At 38.9% G+C, this 21,721-nt stretch overlaps 1 protein-coding gene across 1 annotated transcript in view; it reads left to right on the forward strand.

Annotated features, from left to right (window-relative positions):
* Positions 1 to 21,721, forward strand: part of NK7.1 — an 80,978-nt gene that overhangs the window by 35,528 nt on the left and 23,729 nt on the right. The window lies entirely within an intron of this gene.

Consider the following 21,721-nt stretch of genomic DNA (forward strand, 5'->3'; position numbering starts at 1 on the left):
TAATCCCATATACACTAAGTTTATCAATCAATACTTGATGGGCCACATAGTCAAACGCCTTAGTAAGGTCCATATAAAGAACACATACATGTTTTCGTTTATCGACACTGCTCATAACGCCTTTTAGAAAGTGGTATATTGCCAAATTGATAGATTGGTTTTTCCTAAAGCCTTTTTGTTCTTCCGTTAATATTCCGTTCTTTTCAAAATACTCGTTAAAGTTGATAAAGATGTACTTTTCTATTATTTTAGAGAAAATTGGTATAAGTGACACTGGTCGATAGCAGTCCATATCTTCCTTATCGTTTTTTTTGAAAAGTGGCTTTACTATTGAGATTTTTAATTTATCCGGATATACACCACTTTCTACACAAAGATTTGTAATATAGCTTAAAACCGGCGATATTATTTCCGACACATATTTTACGACTTTGGTATTAATTTCATCGAAACCAGTGCTATTTGTATTTTTTAGTGATTTTATGATATTGTTTATTTGTGAAGGTGATGACGGTTTCATAAAAATTGAGTTAGATTAGAATAGAATACGCAGAGAAACTTTCAGCTTTTATAAAATACGAAGGTATGGCCCGCGCTGGCTCTTAGTCCATAAAAGTAAAACAAATAAAACTTCCGTAAACCGTAAACTAAACAAAATCACTCGACAAAATCGTGTAACGACGTGAAATTACGTGTTTCTAGTTCATGCGATATTAGACCTAATGACTATTAACATAAATCACATTACCTATCGTGTTTGTCCGCAGCCCGCGTCGCATCGGTAGATATTATAATTTCATATTCTGTTCGTAATACTAAAACAAATATAATATGGGCATTGGAAAGCTGCTCGTACATTAATGCTGTGAAATCTTCTAATCTTCTTCTATATATATAAAAAGAAAAGGTCACCTTTTCTTTTTACTGTCTGACAGTACCCGTGGTATAAGATTTTACGTCACACCAAACGTTGCTAGAATTCGAGAGTCGAAACACTTCTGCGTTATAGTAAACTTGATCTTAAGCTCAAGTTTGTCTACACATCTACAGCCAGCGCTCCAAGCGGAAACATTGCGAAATTAAAATCAGTGGCATTGAATATTTGATTCAAGGCTCTTTAGGTCCATTTAACTTTGATGTTATTGTGTATCGATTCTCGAATTCTAGCAACGTTTGGTGAGACGTAAAATCTTATACTACGGGTACTGATCTATCAACGCACTGCTCAAACTACTGGACGGATCGCGCTGAAATTCGGCATGCAGATAGCTATTGTGACGTAGGCATCCGCTAAGAAAGGATTTTTTAAAATTCAACCCCTAAGGGGGTGAAATAGGGGTTTGAAATTTGTATAGTCCACGCGGATGAAGTCGCGAGCATAAGCTAGTTGTAGATAAATGTGCGAACAGCATAATCCTAAAACAAATGGATAGGCCTTTGAACCGAATTTCACAAATAATTCCTATTAACTAGATAATACAATCAAAATAACACTTTATTTCACAATAATAAAGCTTATTTTGGCTCGGATAGCAATCGTAATGGATTAATAACACGAGTGATCGAACACAAGCTAAGCCAGGGTTGCCACGCGACGGGAATTGGTTTCTATATAACTTGCTACTTGATGTAATATCATCTTGAGATGGATGGAAATTTTTATATGAATAAACAGTATAATATTACCTTCATCATTATCATGATCAACCCATCGCCGGCTCACTACAGAGCACGGGTCTAGTCTCAGAGTGAGAAGAGTTTTGGCCATAGTCTACCACGCTGGCCATGTGCGGATTGGTAGACTTCACACACTTTTGAAAACATTATAGAGAACTCTCAGGCATACAGGTTTCCTCACGATGTTTTCCTTCACCGTTAAAGCAAGTGATATTTAATTAGGTAATTAAAACGCACATAACTCCGAAAAGTCAGAGGTGCGTGCCCGGGATCGAACCCCCGACCTCCGATTAGCAGGCGGACGTCCTAACCACTAGGCTATCACGGCTTACATAATCTGTAATATTACCTTGCTAGCTACAAAATCCATATCCATACTAATATTAAAAATGCGAAAGTGTGTCTGCCTGTCTGCTAGCCTTTCAGTTCACGGCTCAATCGATTTTGACGGAGTTTGGTACAGAGATAGCTTCGGAAGCAATCAACCGCGATGTACACTTTCTGATTGTCGATTGTTGAATTTGTAAATGATGTAGTGGTGATAAAACTAATTTAATACGTAAACTTAAAACTAAAGCTATGAGGGTTCCAAACGCACCCATGCCTGAGAAGAGCCCACAACGATATTACTTCGTATGGACAGGGTTATTGAACAAACAAAATGACACTCAGTGGTGCTTTAGCACCAATCTCAACTCATCCTCAGTGACGTCCGGATTTCAAACGGGTCGTTCATTAGTATCTAAGAGGTGGCGCTGATTTATTTGGTTCCTAAATAAATTTTGTTCGCTTGACCATATTATTATCTTGACTGTTGCATCTTGAAGCTGCGATAGCCTAGTGGTTAGGACGTCCGCCTTCTAATCGGAGGTTAGGGGTTCGATCCCGGGCACGCACCTCTAACTTTTCAGAGTTATTTGCGTTTTAGTTAATCAAATATCACTTGCTTTAACGGTGAAGGAAAACATCGTGAGGAAACCTGCATGCCTGAGAGTTCTCCATGTTCTCAAAGGTGTGTGAAGTCTACCAATCCGCACATGGCCAGCGTGGTAGACTATGGCGAAAACCCTTGCCACTCTGAGAGGAGATCCGTGCTCTGTAGTGAGTCGGTGATGGGTTGATCATGATGACCATAATATCTTGTCATATTATAATATATCGATTGTCTATGGATATTTAGGGCCAGGCCGACAAGATTATATTACCAGGTGCGTGGCAGCCCTGAGTTACGGTTAGTTAGCCAACTACCACTAAATGGGTCGTTGAATGGTCGATCGGCCATTGGAGACCCAATATAAATTAATAAACACCAATCGGGTCGGCCGCTGCTTAATGAAATGCCTAATCGAAATGCTCACTAAAGAGATCATTTACATAATCTGTAATCATTATCGTAATCAGTTAAGTACCTACTTATATTATTATTTTGAGTGTGGTTGGTGGTCCCACCAAGAGCCGTGATGGCCTAGTGGTTAAGTCATCCGCCTACAATTCGGGAGATCGCGGGCTCAATCCCGGGCACGCACCTCTAACTTTTCGGAGATGTGTGTGTTTTATTATATGTGACCTAGATAAGTGCAGTTATAGGAGTGCGTATAACAGCTGATTAAAACTGTGAAAGTTCCACTATATGCAGCATAAAGCGTTAATTGAATTCACAGAAGAACTAATAGCATTATAATAACTCACATGTGCTCTGTTAAAATGCAAACATTTGAAAGATACACTTGTGACCTTTTATTCAGAAAATAGCTGAGTTAGAGTCCACAAATGTACTTTATTATAGCTAACAGTGCTAAAAATTGCTAATAGCTGAATAACATGACCTGTGCACCTGCTAGTAACGCTCGCAGCATTACAGCGGTGCCTTCGTGGTGCTTAATAAAGTCAATATACAGGCGAAAGCGTAATATTAGGCTTTTGCAGTGACGGTGGACTCTAATAACTCTTCATAAACGCTTAAAGTACCGATGTGGACCTCATGTGACATCTTATAATGCAGTTTTGTGTTACTTGGGTCATCGTGAGACTGGGGGCACACGATGCGTTGCGGCGCCGCACCGCAAAGATTCACCGTATCAGCGGGCACACGAGCGGTGCGGCGCCGCAACGTTGTTATGTCGCATCGGCGCCGTAGCAGCGTTGGACAGTGTCCTTCCTTATGACGCATAAACAACTGAGCGGTGCCGCTCCGACGTCGCAACGCATTCACCCCTCCCCGCCTCGTGTCGGTGGTTGCAAGTCCGGTGCGGCGCCGGAGCGCATCGTGTGACATGCCACAGATATTTCTATGTGACGACGCAGCGACACCGCTCTGCCGCCGCAACGCATCGTGTGCCCCCGCTCTGAAAAAACCTGTATGCCTGAGAGTTCTCCATAATGACTCAAGGGTGTGTGAAGTCTGCCTATCCGCACTAGGCCAGTGTGGCAGACTATGGCTGAAACCCTTCCTAATCCGAGAGGAGACCTATGTTGAATAGTGAGCCGGCGCGCGGCGATGGGTTGATCATGATGATGATGATTTTATTGTGATATTAAGTGGCATTTTCCCGCGGCGCCTTCTTGACTCCCTACAAAATATTTTGTCTCTACCTTATCCCTTATGCTCACTCTCCCCCCTTGGGGGCTAGACGTCCGTCTCGACGTGTATCTCATGAACCGTAATAGGTAGAGAGTTGAAAAACAGAATGTGTAAATCTATTGCCGCTATAACAACAATAATTAACAAAAATTTAAAAATAGCCGCCATGAAAATTTTAAAAATTAAAAAAAAAAAATGTTATTTCTTGTACGATGGTACGGAACCATTCATGCGCAAGTCCATCTCGCACTTGACCAATTTAGCTTAGCGTTATTGTTTGGGTACAATGTGCGGTTGTCGACAGCCCTACATAAGCGAGTACTTTGTTGTATAACCGCCAAATCGTCGATTACGGCGGCCATTGGATACGTAATTTGAATTAATAAACATGCCGCCATTAAAGTTTGATGGATGGAGAGGCGATCGGGCGATCGGGCCGCGCCGTCAAACGGGACCGCCTCACTAAACGCACTCTCAATGTGGGGTGACCACAACTCATCCTAATCCTAATCCTACTATCCTAATATTATTATAAATGTGAAAGTGTGGATGTTTGGATGTTTGGATGTTTGTTACTCAATCACGCAAAAACTACTGGAGAAATTTGGCTGAAATTTGGAATGGGATAGATTATTCCCTGGATTGACACATACGCTACTTTTTATCCCGGAATATTAAAGAGTTCCCGCGGGATTTAAAAAAATATAAATCCACGCGGACGAAGTCGCGGGCATCAACTAGTTTCATGAGTGGGAACACCCGCTATGAAAATGCGCTGCGGGTTATATTTGCAACACAAAGAATTAGGTAATTGACTCCAATTTTTTTTATTACTTTTTATAAACTAGGATAAAAATAATGACGCAAACTGAAAAAACTAAATCGATCAAATAACAAAAAATTTATAAGCATTTAAATATTTCTGATTAGACAGAGATAGCGATATAGCATTTTGACGTCACACCTTACTAATGCCATAGTAGCTTCATGCGGTTTCATACAAATTCTCGTTTTGCGAGAAAGGGATAGAAGACCCTCGCACTCCAAAATTAAAATGCCTGTAACTTTGTAAATCTTTGTTAGATTTTATTATTTTTTTCAGTGTACGTTCTTATTTTTATAATAAAGTAATAATATTTATCAAATTCAAAAGTAGGAAAATACCCAATTCAACCTCAAGAGTAGTGTACGCATATACCTACAAGGTTTTGCATGAAAACAAAATTGTAAAAAGTTGGCGGGGGACAGGGGAGAATGCTTTGTTGTGATTGGTGGACTCAAAAGTCACATAATCAAGACAATGTGCGGAATGAGGGTACCGAACGGGCGTAAACCGACTTTTATGCTAAGCAACTGCCTGAGCTTGGCGATGGGGGGTGTCCCGTTATTAGGCGTCTAAAGGTATTAGGTCTGTGTTGTCACCCTAGCCAGAGGGCTCGGCGGGGGACCTGTTCGACTCTTGTTTGCGCTATGGCTTTTTTTAGGATAGGATTTATATTGAACTTGTCGAATCGGTCTTAACTCCAAAACATCCGATTTTTTGTGGTTTGGATTAGTTGGAAATAACCTTTTTTTTTAAAATTTTCAAATGTTGATTTCGTGATTCGAGATCATTTTGTTGATTTAGTGTTTTTAGAAAAATATTAGGACGTTTGCCGTCGTATCTTCATAGAAATGGATTTTTCTTTGTTTGAAAACACCGTTGCTTACCAATCCGTGTGACGTCATGAACCTAAAAAGATGGCGGGTAGCGATTTCGGGGCGAAATGTGAAATGTAAAATTTAAATCCATTTTATTGCACTTTTTGATAAATAAAATTTTTGTAAATTTTTGGTAGTTTATGATCACTTTAGGATCAAATTAAGTCACTTTTCCAAAAAGGGTAAAATACCCTGTTGCAAGCTGGAATATATCTTTCATGTCATACTATAGGTAGGTACTATATAATATGGTTCACGAAAATACCATGATTGTATCAACAATTTAGATACGTAAGATAATTACATTTATAAACATCTAATTAGTATTTTATGGACATCATCTACCATATTATAAGCAACTAGCTGATGCCCGCGACTTCGTCCGCGTGGAATTAAATTAAAATCCCGTGGGAACTCTTTGATTTTCCGGGATAAAAAGTAGCCTATTTCACTCTCCAGGTCTTCTTAAATATATAAAAGGAAACGGAGACTGACTGAATGACTGACTGATCTATCAACGCACAGCTCAAACTACTGGACGGATCGGGCTGAAATTTGGCATGCAGATAGTTATTATGACGTAGGCATTCGCTAAGAAAGGATTTTTTAAAATTCAACCCCTAAGGGGGTGAAATAGAGGTATGAAATTTATGTAGTCCACGCGGACGACATCGCGAGCATAAGCTAGTTATCTATAATTTCCATGCAAAAAATAAATCACGTCAATCCGTTGCACCGTTGCGGCGTGATTGAAGGACAAACCAACAAACAAACACACTTTCGCATTTATAATAAGAGTAATGATTATAATTAAATTTATAAACATCTAATTAGTATTTTATGACCATCATCTACCATATAATTAATTTAAGGCATCACATCAAATCTGCTTTGATGGGCCGAGCCTCGAACCACAGCCCTCAGACTATTAACCAAATATAATTAATTTAATTTATGATTCATTCTAAGGATCAGTAAGAGCTTTAGCAGACCAGCGACTTTTTAACGCACGACTTTTTGTTGTGTTGCTTTCTTCCCAACACATACCTATTGCAACGACACTACAGAGACAGATCATTAGAAAGTAGATGTAGGTATGTGTAGGTAAGAGTTAAAAGAAAGCAAATAAGTAAGAGACGTAGGTAACTAGATATCTTTTTGTTGCTTTTCTCAGAAGACTTTATTTTCCTTAGTAATTGATGTTAAAATCGGTACAAACAGACATCATCTCAATTTTCAACACTACTGGATGAGGGTTTGCAGCATTAAAATAATAATCAATCACGCTGTGTAAATGTGTATTACCAAACTTCACACACCGCAGAGAATATTATGTAGGTATAACTGCCGGACATGCAGATTTCCTCACGATATTTTCCTTTCACCGTGAAAGTACCTAAGTGATGTTATTTTAATTGCCTAAAACGCACATTATTCCGAAAAACTGGTATGTGCCCGGGATGGCAGCCTAAGCCCTTCGAATAGACAGTTATCAGATCAGTCTAAGTAAATTGTCTTGATAAAAGTTTTTAAGCTTGAAAAGCTAAGCTTGTCGCTAGTATGGCTTTAGTCTAAAAGGACGCAAAAAGTCGACGTTTTAATTTTAGGAGGCCGACTCCCGGACGACTATAAATTCCTCTTTTGATTTATACCCTATTATGTTATAAGGGCTACCGGAGCTAATGTGACCACATTGGATTTTAATTGGAAACCCCTATTTTATGTATTTTTTTCTTATGTAGAAATCACATTTTCGCGGGCGATGCTTGGAGTTTCGCTATGCGATCAATCAATGAGGAGATCCATAGGAGAACTAGAGTAACCGATATAGCTCTGCGGGTTGCGAAGCTGAAGTGGCAAAGGGCCTTACCCTTAACATTACATAATCCGAAAACCTGATAGACGTCTGCGTACCAAATTGTTAAAAAAAACGGCACCTCGCACCAGAAGCGCAGATAATTTTTAACGTAGCACAGCTATTTTATTTTCTAACTTATTATGCATAAAAATAAATAAACATCTGTTTTATAATTCACTGTTAAAGCCCTTTCAGATGATACTTGGTATAGTAATCTTACTTTGAAAGTTGAAAATACTAATTATTTGTTCACGAACACATTTTAATTTTTTTTGTGATGTAACCACAAATTCACGGTTTTCGGATTTAATCCTTTACTTGTGCTATAAGACCTACCTACCTACCTAATTTCATGATTCTAGGTCAACAGGAAGTACCCTATAGGTTTTCTTGACAGATACGACGGACAGACAGACAACAAAATGATCCTGTAAGGGTTCTTTTTTCCTTTTAAGGTACGGAACCCTAATAAAATAATGTTTACCCGCAATTTCGTTTTCCAATGAAATAAAAACCAACATGGTCACCCTAGCCCGGTGTTATTGTGTCACTAATGAAGATTTTTTGTCTCCTGTTAATATGTTGTTTGACGGATTAGGAAATATCTTTAACTACCCTCATACTTTACATTCTACACGTCCTTATATTAATCCCATTGAATAATAGTGACAATTTTAATTGCTTCGGGTTATTTACTTTATGGATGAAGGAAGGGATAGTGGGACTTTAGGATTGTATATAATTTTTTTTTGTGACGTTTTGAGACATTTTAAAACGACATCCGGGATCATTCTTGTATTTCTAGTTTAGAATAGAATAGAATAGAATAATGTTTATTCGAGGTATATAGGTGGTACATGGTGTAGGCAATATCGTCCTGTACAGCAGTGCAACACCTCGAACAGGTAGGCCACTCAGCTTGTGTTGCGACGTCGGGCCCCTCAGACACAAACCTCTAGAGCAAATATCTGAGGTACCAGATGCCCCAACGCTGATTTTCAGTGACCGCCTTTTAAATATTACCTAAACGTCAGTGGCATAGAATATATAAAGTTGGCGAGTAAATGGATAAATAAAATGAAATAAAGTGTTTAAAGTTATTAAATTTAAAGTGATATAGGACATAAAAGAAGAGATAAGAAATAATACATTGAAATAGATGTTGTAAATTGTAAGAATAGGAAAATTGTACGATAGTTTTTTTTTTGTATAATAAAGAAAAAATAAAATAAAATAAAATATAATAGCTGGCAAGGTGTGGATGAGAAAGTAAAGTTTGGTAAGATAAATAAATTAAATAAATTTTTACTAAATCTGTAACTTTTGAATATTTAAAAGATGTTTTTTGAATTTGACTTTAAAAGCGCCAGAAGTTTCTACGTTAGGAAAATACGGTGATAGCGTACCTATAGGTACCTAGATTACCTAGTGGTTAAAGACCTCGGGTCCACAGAATACATTTACTTGATGGGGTCCTATTGTAAGGGTCTGGAGTTCCTTCTGACTCCTCTAACATTGGACATCCTATCCAATGTTAGAGGGAGGGGTTGTTCCGTATTCATCCTATGACGTCTCATCCCAAACACATTTTTAGGGTTCCGTAGCCGAATGGCAAAACGGAACCCTTATAGATTCGTCATGACTGTCTGTCCGTCCGTATGTCACAGCCACTTTTTTCCGAAACTATAAGAGCTACACTGTTGAAACTTGGTAAGTAGATGTATTCTGTGAATCGCATTAAGATTTTTACACAAAAATAGAGAAAAAAACCGGCCAAGTGCGAGTCAGGCTCGCGCAATGAGGGTTCCGTACTCAGCGTATTTTTTCGACATTTTGCACGATAATTCAAAAACTATGATGCATAAAAATAAATAAAAATCTGTTTTAGAATGTACAGGTGAAGACCTTTCATATGATACCCCACTTGATATAGTCACTCACTTCGAAAGTTGAAAATACTAATTTTTAGTTCATGACCTCAATTTAATTTTTTTGTGTGATCTAACCCTAAATTCACGGTTTTCAGATTTTCCCCCAAATGTCAGCTATAAGATCTACCTACCTGCCAAATTTCATGATTCTAGGTCAACGGGAAGTACCCTGTAGGTTTCTTGACAGACAGACAGACAGACAACAAAGTGATCCTATAAGGGTTCCGTTTTTCTTTTTAGGTACGGAACCCTAATAAACAATAAATTTTGGGGTTTCCCATACTTAGAACTGAAACTCAATTACAGTCCAAGACCCTATTAATGTAGGTTTCTACACTATGGCTACAATATGTTGACTGAAATAATATAATGGTCGCTGAAATCTATTTAAAAAGCTTTCATTGATCGCAGTTCTAAATGTCAAGCCAAAATAAATTCTATGTATAGATTATTAAATGGGATGGCAAGTTTGCCAAAACGTTGTGTCATCCAAATATATGGATCCGTTTAGCTCCCAGTCATAACGAATACACCTACCTACCTGCAGCCTACAGGGTGTTTTGTAAATATGTAGATAGGTAATTGTAACATAGAGAGGTCACATCACATCTCTCCGGTCGTTCCTTCATTGCTGAAGATCGTGGTCCTGGCAAACTGCCCTCGAATGGCTTATCTATTTCCATCGGCTTCTGTCGGTGGCCATTTTTACAATGTGATGAAATCCACACCTGCTGGACTCGTTTAGCTGGTCGGACCACCTAGTTGGTGAGCGGCCTCTCGGTCTTTTGCCCTCAGTGTTGCCCGTCACTATGAGCTTTTCTAAGCTGTCCCCCCCCCGCCGTATGATGTGGCCGAAATATGAGAGCAATCGTTGGTAACATATGGAGGAGAGTCGAGCAGTGATTCCGAGTTGCGAAAGGATAGACACGTTTGTGCGCTTGGCAGTCCACGGAATCCGTAGCATCCGCCTCCAGCACCACATTTCAAACGCATCTATTCTTTGCCTTTCTCTTGCTTTGATCGTCCATGTCTCTACTCCATACATAAAAATTGGGAAGATTAAGGCACGAACGAGACGGGTCTTGGTTTTGAGTGATATGCCTCTGTTCTTCCAAATCCCAATTAATCCTGTCATGGCATTTTTCGCCATCGCAATGCGTCTCTTTATCTCTGGCACACAACTGCCATCATTGCAAATTTGGGATCCAAGGTAGATTTAATTCTCCACGACATCCACACACATCACATACACAATCTAAATTTATAAAAGGATAGGGTGACTGACCGACTGACTTACTGATCTATTAATGCACAGCTCTAACTACTAGACGTATCGGGCTGAAATTTAGCATGCAGATAGCTATTAAATTTTTTTTGAAAATTCAACCCCTAAGGGGGTGAAATTTGTGTAGTCCACGCGGACGAAGTCATGGGAATAAGCTAGTTACTAATACGGTAATTGGTTATTACACTTAAAACTCATAAAGGATGTAGATTTTACTTTGTTTGGAAGATCCTCTATTTAATAACCACTGAGAAATAATTTATTTTTGATGTAGTCAAAAACCGTATAGTCAAAACTTAGCCCGTTCCTTAACCGTTGGGCTATTGAGTATGTCGTGGTATTCAGAGCACCCTGTACATCAGATTCGCTAAGTGTATTTAATGCACAATAAAAGAGAGATCAAAGCGTGTACAAGAGTGACACTATAAAGAAACAATTTCAGTTTTAAATTACTTTTAAGTGCCATTATAGTGCCAATAATTTTGCCAACTACCTACCTACCTACCTACCTAGGTAGAGATGAGTGAAATATCTTCATCATCATCATGATCAACCCATCGCCGGCTCACTACAAAGCACGGGTCTCCTCTCACAGTGAGAAGGGTTTGGCCATAGTCTACCACGCTGGCCATGTGCGGATTGGTAGACTTCACACACCTTTGAGAACATTATGGAGAACTCTCAGGCATGCAGGTTTCCTCACGATGTTTTCCTTCACAGGCTATAACCTGGAAGGGGTATGGCGGTTTTTATTTAACCCATGCCCCTTTTGGTTTCTACATGGCATTGTACCGGATCGCTTGGCGGCACGGCTTTGCCGGTAGGGTGGTAACTAGCCACGGCCGGAGTCTCCCAACAGACCAGAAATTTAGAAATTATTAAATTTCAAATCCCTGCCAGGAATCGAACCCGGAACCTCCCACTAATACCACAGTGCTTACCACTGTGCCATTGAGGTTGTCAAACATAGATCACTAAGACATAGGGTGAGAAGTATCTAGAGATCTATAGAGCGCACTCTGACTTTGCTTAGACTTAAGACAGAGTTAAAACGAAACAGGTGTATATCTCTCACATAACTGTGTCTCGTTTTAACGCAATCTTAAGTCTGAGCAAAGTCAAAGTGCTCTATAGATCTCAGCATGAGTTGTTTTATCCACGCTCTAGGAAGGTAGATAGGTATGTGAAAAGAATGTCCATATAAGAAAATATGTTAAGACCGTCGGAGCATGTTCAGCAAACAATTCGATCCCGATTTAACCTTTCGCATTTATCGCCATTCGCCGAGAGGGCTCGATAACCCCGCATAAGCTTTAATTTCCGACTGCGAGCGAATCACACAAATAAACAATCAAATAAAATCACAAGAGCACTCATCGACCACTTAGCGAATCACCACATTCACCCAACACCCGTGAAAACATTAAACAACTCTTATTTCTATAGCAACAAAGTTCTGAATGTGTTTTTATGAACGCAAATAGAAGGTTGTCGCGCCGTACTTATTTAGGCACTAGTGATGTATATATAAAGTTGTTAGTCGATGTTTATTCTCATAATTGCGGTTTAATGGTCTCTGTGTAACAGATTGAAGCTTCTGAATTGTTTTGTTATAGCTACTTTTGGATGTAGATCTCGTTTCCATAGGAAATCATCATCATCATTATAATTACGTACAGAGCCCTGTTTATCAAACATTACAAGTCTACAAACTCACAAGTTACAAGAACTTTTTTACAAACTCTTGTAAATTATGTTTATCAACTAATTTCACAAGACTTGTAGGATTTTACAAAACTAGTAGAACTTGTATTTTTAATTTATAACACTTTATTTTTGCTAAATTGCAAAATAATTTTTCAACCGTAATAAATGTCGATAAAATAGAAATTATGGTTCCATAACTAGTCAAGTTATTGTTAAAAATAAAACTTTTCAAATAATTTAATTTTGTGTTAAATAACCTATTTGTAAAACCTATTGCTTCTTATTTTATTTACCTACCTACTTTTATTTATTCTATTTCGGTACACCAACAGGAAGTACGTAGGTACACAAAAATTTTAAATTAAAAATAAAATAATACATTCTTTTTCATGAATTAAGGTTAGACTTAAAATTTGGAAAAATAGATAGACTTTAAAAAGTTTCGCTATTCGAATTACACCGCAAAAAATGGCGAAATCTGATTCGAAAGTTACAATTATTCTTCAAATTCGTGACAAAAAAAGATATTTTATTTGGCGCATTTACTGATAAATTATCTAAAGACCAAAAAATAGCAGAGTGGAAAGAGATACTATGTCTATGTCAGTCGCTTGGACTTGTATCTGCCGAAAAAGATTATGCCAGCATACTCGTATGTATATGAGACACGTTTTGGTCAAATTTAAAAAGAGCAACATTGATAAGTTTAATAAAATTACACCTTTGAATTATTTTATAGTTATTTTACCTATTTACTACTAGGTACTAGATAATTTAATTATACTTTTATACAATATCATACTTGCATACAACTTGTAAAATAAATTCAATGGAGGCTCTCCAACTTTTTCTTTACAAGTTACAAGTTACAAGCTACAAAGGCATTTTGGTGAACAAAACCACAAATACAAGTGTGAAAAACACTTGTATTACAAGTGATATTACTTGTAGCTTGTAGTTTACAAGTGTAGTTTTGATAAACGCATTCTTGTAAAAATGCACAAATTTACAAGGGAAACGCTTGTAATACAAGACTTGTAACGTTTGATAAACGGGGCACAGGTAGGAATTAATAATAATAACTGTGTGGTTGACGTAGTGGGTAGCACGTATATTATTACTGTGTTATATTATTGTCACTGTTTTTTATCCAAGCACTGCGTGCTACTGTTTGTTGATCCGAATAAATAAAAATAAAATAAAAAATAGAAGTAAAATCTATCGATATAATATTTTCATGTCGATCATAATAACACCCCTAATGCTGTCAATCCCTAACAATTTTGAAAATACTCCCTTCACTTAGGAATCTCGTAAACCATATTCAGCAGTATTCCTCCCGCCGAGTGAAAGAGACACATAGCGCTATTACTGTGGGTGTGAGAGGGACAGCAACAAAACAGGATGATAAACGCTTTTATGGAGGCATAATGGGTTAAATTGGTGTTTTAATAAGCAACGGGCGATGTCATAACGAGTAGGAATAACTACATTTGTTGCTATTGTTTACGATTTGTAGAGAATTTGTGCTATTTTACGCCACTGATTCCACACGTTGGCCCCAACGCTGGTCCCAACATTGGTCGCCCAACGTGTAGATCGAAATTGGCTTTGGCCCCAACCGCCTGAATTCAGCGGCTCTCTGCTGCTCTTTTGGTGTCATCTGTCCACCTTGTGGGAGGGGCCTGCCAACGCTACGTATTCGAAATTCTTTGATCTTTTATCGTTTTGTATTTTATGTCTTTTTTCTTGTACCTTTATTTGTATTTAAATTTATTATTAATCATCTAGTTAATGTAAGTGGCACTGCCGTTCTAATAAGATATAAAATAAATAAATAAACGCTGTGCTGTGCGAAGTCGCCATTTTAGGCTACTTTTTTATCCTAAATTTTTATAATTTTTTATCCTAAATATTTAGTAATAAATCCTAGAGTTCCCACGAGATTTTTAAAAACCTAAATCCACGCGGACGAAGTCGCGGGCATCAGCTAGTTTATGATAAAATAAATTGAAAAGTAGGTACTTAATTAAATAAATATTGGATTAGCCATGATCCAAAACTATGCAAGCGACTGTCATTGTCACTCATAGTGGTAGGGGTTTTCTTGGGGTATTAATTCGGTGGGCTCCCAGATAATCCGCATACGACTCTGCTAAATAGGTATGAAGGTTAGTAACCGGGTCTTTAAAAGCATGAAAAACTCTAGCTCTAAAGTTGGTCACCCATCCGTTTACCGACATGGGCCCTTATAATATTTATGGCAATGGTTGGTTGAGAAGCAAATAGCGCAATACGGAATCAATCGTCCGGAGATGCCTTATATAAGTGAACACGCCTTCATCCAGACGTTAGTTCTTAGAACAGTGCACGCTAAGTAATTATATGATTGCGCGTGATTTATTTGGCCATTACGTGTAATATCTACGTACAGTATGTTCTATTTTTAGTTTCAAAACAAAATTTTAAAAATAAAAGTTGGGTATTCTACACCGTTCTCGCATTAAAACTTAGTTCTATTTTTTTAAACGGTTAATTAAGACAAAAATATTAAAAAATATAAATGAACATTAAAAATTCTAAATTGCGCTTTTATTGTTATTTGTTAGGTACCCCCTTTAAAGCGCAATATTGAATTTTTTTAATTTTATAAAACAAGCAGTTTTTTATACCGTCAACAAGCTTAAAACTATCTAGTCTAAACTAACTGGCTTGGTTAAGAAACTATCGATTTCCAAACTTAGTTTAGTTTAGTTAGTTTTAGTCCCTCGCAACCCTTATTTTTTCATGTTGTAAAATCTAAGCTTCCACCCTTTGTTCTGCGCTCTTCTTGTCAAAATATTTATTATGAAACTAAGTAAACTAATAAAAAAATTTAATTGTCCAAGTTTAGTAATAAATATTATTGTTACCAAAATAACCGTAATAAATATCTTAATAATGATGTCCTGCCGACCGAATTTCGGTCCCAGCGGCAGCGGCCAACCTCCAAGATTATAATCGTACTTTTGACATGACAATTGACACGTAAAGTTAAAATGGCGCGTAAGGGCGTTTGTGCACTCATCCGTGATTACATGGATCCGTCAAAAAATACTAATGAAATGTACGTCTTTGTATGACGACCACGTCTAAGAATCACGGATACGAACCGAATACGGATGAGTGCACAAACGCCCTAAGAAGTCATTTTGTACGCATAATACAAAATATTCCTCCTACATCAAGTGTGTTTATTTATATAACGTCGAGGTATCACACGCAATATTGAGAGCAAGTCGGAAATAATAGACCATCCGTGCTAACGACCTACACGCGGGGCCACAGCTTTGTACCAGGAGTGACACCTTTGTTCAGTGTGTCAGGTGCCAGAAATTACAATGACAATAAATAGCTCATTGCATAATGGCCACAGAAAGTTTTATGACTTATGCTGGCTTTTACCAGAAAATTAAACCGCGTGAAAAACTACCATTAACGACATAATGAGGCAATTATTGGTCGTAAAACATAAGTTGAAGTCGTAAGCTTAATTTCCCAGTCTCCAATTTTTTAACTTTAATTTAAGGGTATCTATATAATAGGCATAAACCCCATGTGAGGATATATCACCTCCCTTTGGAAATTGTCACTATTTTAATTTTATATATTTTTTTAAACATCTCTGCCAAAAAATAACGATATAAATGACCCCTACAAGGCATTGGGGTAGATAAAATTACGTTTATTATATTATGCCCCTAAACTTTTGCAAATAGTAATAGATTTGTTTTACCACATGTCACACCGCACCGCCTATCGCCTATGCAACAAGGTCGTGGCCCAGCTGAAACCTACACCGTCATTGAAGCCAGCTTCAATTTGACACATTTTGAAACAACCTGTATACAGCCCAGTCCATTTCGCGCCAATTACACTTTGTGTCAAATACACTGGGCTAAATTTGACTAAAACACAAAGCAAAATGCACTCTAACCTCATAAACTTAACGTTCATAACAGCTTGATGGATTTGATTGAGGAATAAAGTGATGCAGCTTACCTTACACAAAGGAATATAGACCTTAGGTCTATAAGTTTAGGGTTTAATATAGTTGGTGGGTGGTGTAGGAATAAAGTAAAGTAGTCTAGCAAAGGTTTTGGTTTAGGTTTCAGAGCCAAACGGCACTTTGGCAAAGCTTTTATGTGATTGTGATTTGTTTGCATGAGAGATCAAAGGGCAGGATGATGTACTACGCATTAATGTTATGGGTGATACTCCAAAATGGGTGTTAAGGGGAAGCAATAGCAAACGTCTTGCTGATATCTATAGAGCACACTTTGATTTTGCTCATGGCATTTTTGGTATAGCGGTATTAATTGTTAAACCCGTACCCGTTTGGTTTCTACACGGCATACCACTGGAACGATAAAATCGCTTCGCGGCACGGCTTTGCAGGTAGAGTGGTAACGAGCCACGGCCGAAGCCTCCCACCAAACAAGACCAGAAAGAAATTTTAAAATTCCAAACCTCTGCCGGAAATCGAACCCGGGACCTCCCACTAACAAGACCACAGCGCGAGGGAGGTCGTCAAAACCTCTATTCCTACTAAAATTTTGAAAAACACAGAAATTAGTGTGCATTTTAAATTACGTCTTTATGGCTAGCTTCTTCTTCCTTACCTTATGCCACGCTACGTGGGGTCGGCACTACATGTCTTCTTCCTTACCTTATGCCACGCTACGTGGGGTCGGCACTACATGTCTTCTTCCTTACCTTATGCCACGCTACGTGGGGTCGGCACTACATGTCTTCTTCCTTACCTTATGCCACGCTACGTGGGGTCAGCACTACATGTCTTCTTTTTTCACTCACTTCTGTCATCCGTCAACTTATTATCCACCCCTTTATCACGCATATCCTCTTTCTAAACTCCATCCACCTTTTCTTTGGTCGTCCTCTCCTCTTTTTTCCTTCCACATGCATATTTAACATTTCATCTTAATTTATATCTTGTTGGAGAGTCTTCCCCTTAAACCGTTACCGGAGAGCGGAGAGCGGAGAGCGGAGAGCGGAGAGCCACGTAGCGGAACATTTACCGCTACATTATAGATTTCGCAATTTGGCGCATCGCAGAGGAAGTCACTACGATAATGTAGTGTATCTATCTACCTACAGTAGGTACGCAGCAGAAAATAATGCACATCGGCCTTTCTGGTTTAAGACATCTATCTACTTAAATATAAGTTTAAGAGCCTCAATAGCTCAACCCAAAGGAGTGGACTGAAAACCGAAAGGTCGACGGTTCAAACCCCGCCCGTTGCACTATTGTCGTACCTACTCCTAGCACAAGCTTTACGCTTAGTTGGAGGGGAAAGGGGAATATTAGTCATTGAACATGGCTAATATTCTTAATATATATATATATATATATATATTAAAAGGTGACTGATTGACTGACTGACTGATCTATCAACGCACAGCTCAAACTACTGGACGGATCGGGCCAAAATTTGGCATGCAGATAGCTATCATGACGTAGGCATCCGCTAAGAAAGAATTTTTGAAAATTCAACCACAAAGGGGGTCAATTAGGGGTTTAAAGTGTAGTCCACGCGAACGAAGTCGCGAGCATAAGCTAGTTGTTCCATAAAAGAATTTCCACTTAAATGGAACTTACATGCTATTTTATAAAAAAAGGGTTTTTTTATTTTATTCAGATACAAGTCAGCCCTTGATTGCAATCTCACTTGGTGGTAAGTGATGATGCATGCATGATGTAAGTGGATTACAAAATTGCATCTCAAAGCTCACAGTAATGGCAGGTTCTAGAATGACGCGTTTACTTAGAGTCTAGGGCCTAGACGATGATCGTGATGATGATGATATTCCTCAGTACTATATTATATAACCAGTAAAACACTGACTCAATAAAAACGTTTCATAACTTGTGCAGCCCTACATCGCAGGGGGCTAATTAGCGCGCCCTCAGGCCCTTTGTCCCTCGCCCTCCGCTGCGTCACAACGTTTAATTATGTCTGCTCTGCTATCTGTGCCAATTACTGTCGGTGCGATCCCACCTGATGGTGAGTGGTGAGTTAATGCTGTAAGCATCATCATCATCATCATCATCATCATCATCATCATAATTCCATTGCCGGCCCACTACTGATCACTTTGTTAGACATAGATCATTCAATGTTCAATGATCATTCAATGATCATTCAAAAGATCATTCAATGTTAGACGCTGCAGCCATATAGATAGGTACTTAAATAGTACGCGACAGGTCAAGATGGCAATCGGGGCATCCCCCTGCCTCGTACCCCAATTGCCATCTCGACCTGTCCCGATCTATGCATTTAATTTGGATGTATGGAGTATCCTATCCATATTAATATTATAAATGCGAAAGTGTGTCTGTCTGTCTGCTAGCTTTTCACGGCCCAACAGTTTAACCGATTTTGATGAAATTTGGTACAGAGATAGCTTATATACCGGGGGACGGACATAGGCTACTTTTTATCCCGGAAAATCAAAGAGTTCCCACGGGATTTTTAAAAACCGAAATCAGACAGACTGACAGACAGGCAGACAACAAAGTTATCCTATAAGGGTTCCTTTTGAGGTACGGAACCCTAAAAAAGATCTACAATTAAAGCGGCAGATGACGGATGCACGGAGATCAATAGCGCGGGCGGGCGGCGCGTGTGTGTGCGTGTGTGTGCGTGTGTGTGCGTGTGTGTGCGTGTGTGCAGTAACTCGATCGCAGGAAGCTCGCACTGGCCGCTGCGCCCGCGCAGGATTCGCTATAAACGACTATAGATCATTTCGCTATATTTACCAGTGGATTCTGTACCCGTAGTACAAGATTTTACGTCTCACCAAACGAAACCAAATTCAAACCAAACCAAGTCGAAATACTTCCGTGTTACAGTAAAATGGACCTAAACAGCCTTGAATTGAAGTCAAATATTCAATGCCACTGATTTTAATTTCGCAATGTTTCCGCTTGGAGCGCTGGCTGTAGAAGTGTAGACAAACTTGAGCTTTAAAACAAGGCATTTAAGCCCAGTTTACTGTAACGCGGAAGTATTTCGACTCTCGAATTTGGTTTGGTTTGGTGAGACGTAAAATCTTGTACTACGGGTACGGATGGCAGAAATATTATAGTATATGGTATAGTAGTCTATCACTACCCCTATTATAAATGTGAAAGTGTGTTTGTTTGTTGGTTTGTTAGTTTGTCCTTCAATCACATCACAACGGAGCAACGGATCGACGTGATTTTTTGCATAGATAAAGACCTGGAGAGTGACATAGGCTACTTTTTAACCCGGAAAAACAAAGAGTTCTCACGGGTTTTTCAAAAGCTTAAAACCACGCGGACAAAGTCGCGGGCATCAGCTAGTCACTTATAAAGCTTAAGTTGTCATCAATAAAAAGCTTTTCCAAGTACACACCAAAATACATTCAACACTCAACATATGGGCTTATATAGTCACGGGATTTAATTAACAAATCCAGCCTGTAGGTACGCTTAGTACGAGATTTTATGTCTCACAACGACACCAACGACGTTGATAGTATTCGAGTCTCGAAATACTTCCGTGTCATAGTAAACTGAAGCTGTGATAGCCTAGTGGTTAGGACGTCCGCCTTCTAACCGGAGGCCCGGGGGTTCGATCCCGGGCACGCACCTCTAACTTTTTGGAGTTATGTGCGTTTTAATTAATTAAATATCACTTGCTTTTACGGTGAAGGAAAACATCGTGAGGAAACCTGCATGCCTGACAGTTCTCCATAATGTTCTCAAAGGTGTGTGAAGTCTACCAATCCGCACATGGCCAGCGTGGTAGACTATGGCCAAAACCCTTCTCGCTCTGAGAGGAGACCCGCGCTGTATAGTGAGCCGGTGATGGGTTGATCATGATGATGATGATGATAGTAAACTGGATCTTAAATACCTTGTTTTAAACATCAAGTTTGTCTAAACATCTACAGCCAGCGCTCCAAGCGGAAACGTTGCGAAATTAAAATCAGTGGTATTGAATTTTTCATTTTCAAAGCGCCTTAGGTCCATTTTACTTTGACATTATTGTGTTTCTACTCTCGAATTCTAGCAATGTTTGGTGCGACGTAAAAACTTATACTAAGCGTACAGGAGACTGAGAAGCCGTATACTCCGCGACAGGTTGAGATGGCAATCGGGGTATGAGGTGGAGTGTCGCTCCGCACACCCGCACGGCGCCCGCGCTCACCCGCACCAGGTTAGCGCTGGGGATGTGCGGGTGTGGGGGGCGTTTCTTCCTCGATTGGCATCTGGAAATGTCGCGTACTATAGATATAAAACACGGCACGAGTCTGATTTCGCGGAAATGTTTGTTGACATCGCGTCGTCGGCTGAAAAATGGCTTAGGAGACATCAGATCCTACTTTGTATGCTGAATGTTGGTTAGGCTTGTGGTGTAGAGTGAAGCGAGCGCGTTATGCAGCTATGATATGCGTAGTTTTTCTTCCAAGGATATTGCCACAGAATAGCTGCACTCACGCATATCGTCGTCTCTAGGGGTCTCCTTTGCTAAATGCTAAATTTTTAGGTGCCAGGTCGTCAAGCACCTTAGAAAATTATGCGTTACTAGCCAAGATTTATTTTCTTTTTTAACAATTAAAATACTTAACTTTTTTTCTATAGATACAGCGAATGAAAATACAAGATAAAATATTCAAACAAAACAAAAAGTTAAGATTTTTATTTGTTTGTTTTGGTACATAGGTACGTAAGCTACTAGCTATCATCATCATGATCACGTGCCTTCTTCGAAACGAAGTTTGTGGAGGTCATGCGAAAAACTTATCTATTTATTAGCTACTAGATGATGCCCGCGACTTCGTTGGCGTGAATTTAGGTTCTAAATAATCCTGTGGGAACTCTCTCATTTCCGGGATCAAAAGTAGCAAGATGCAAGCTAACTCTTTACCAAATTTCATCGAAATCGGTT

This window comes from Maniola hyperantus, chromosome 21, assembly GCF_902806685.2.
Source record: "Maniola hyperantus chromosome 21, iAphHyp1.2, whole genome shotgun sequence".
Taxonomy (NCBI): Eukaryota; Metazoa; Arthropoda; class Insecta; order Lepidoptera; family Nymphalidae; genus Maniola; species Maniola hyperantus.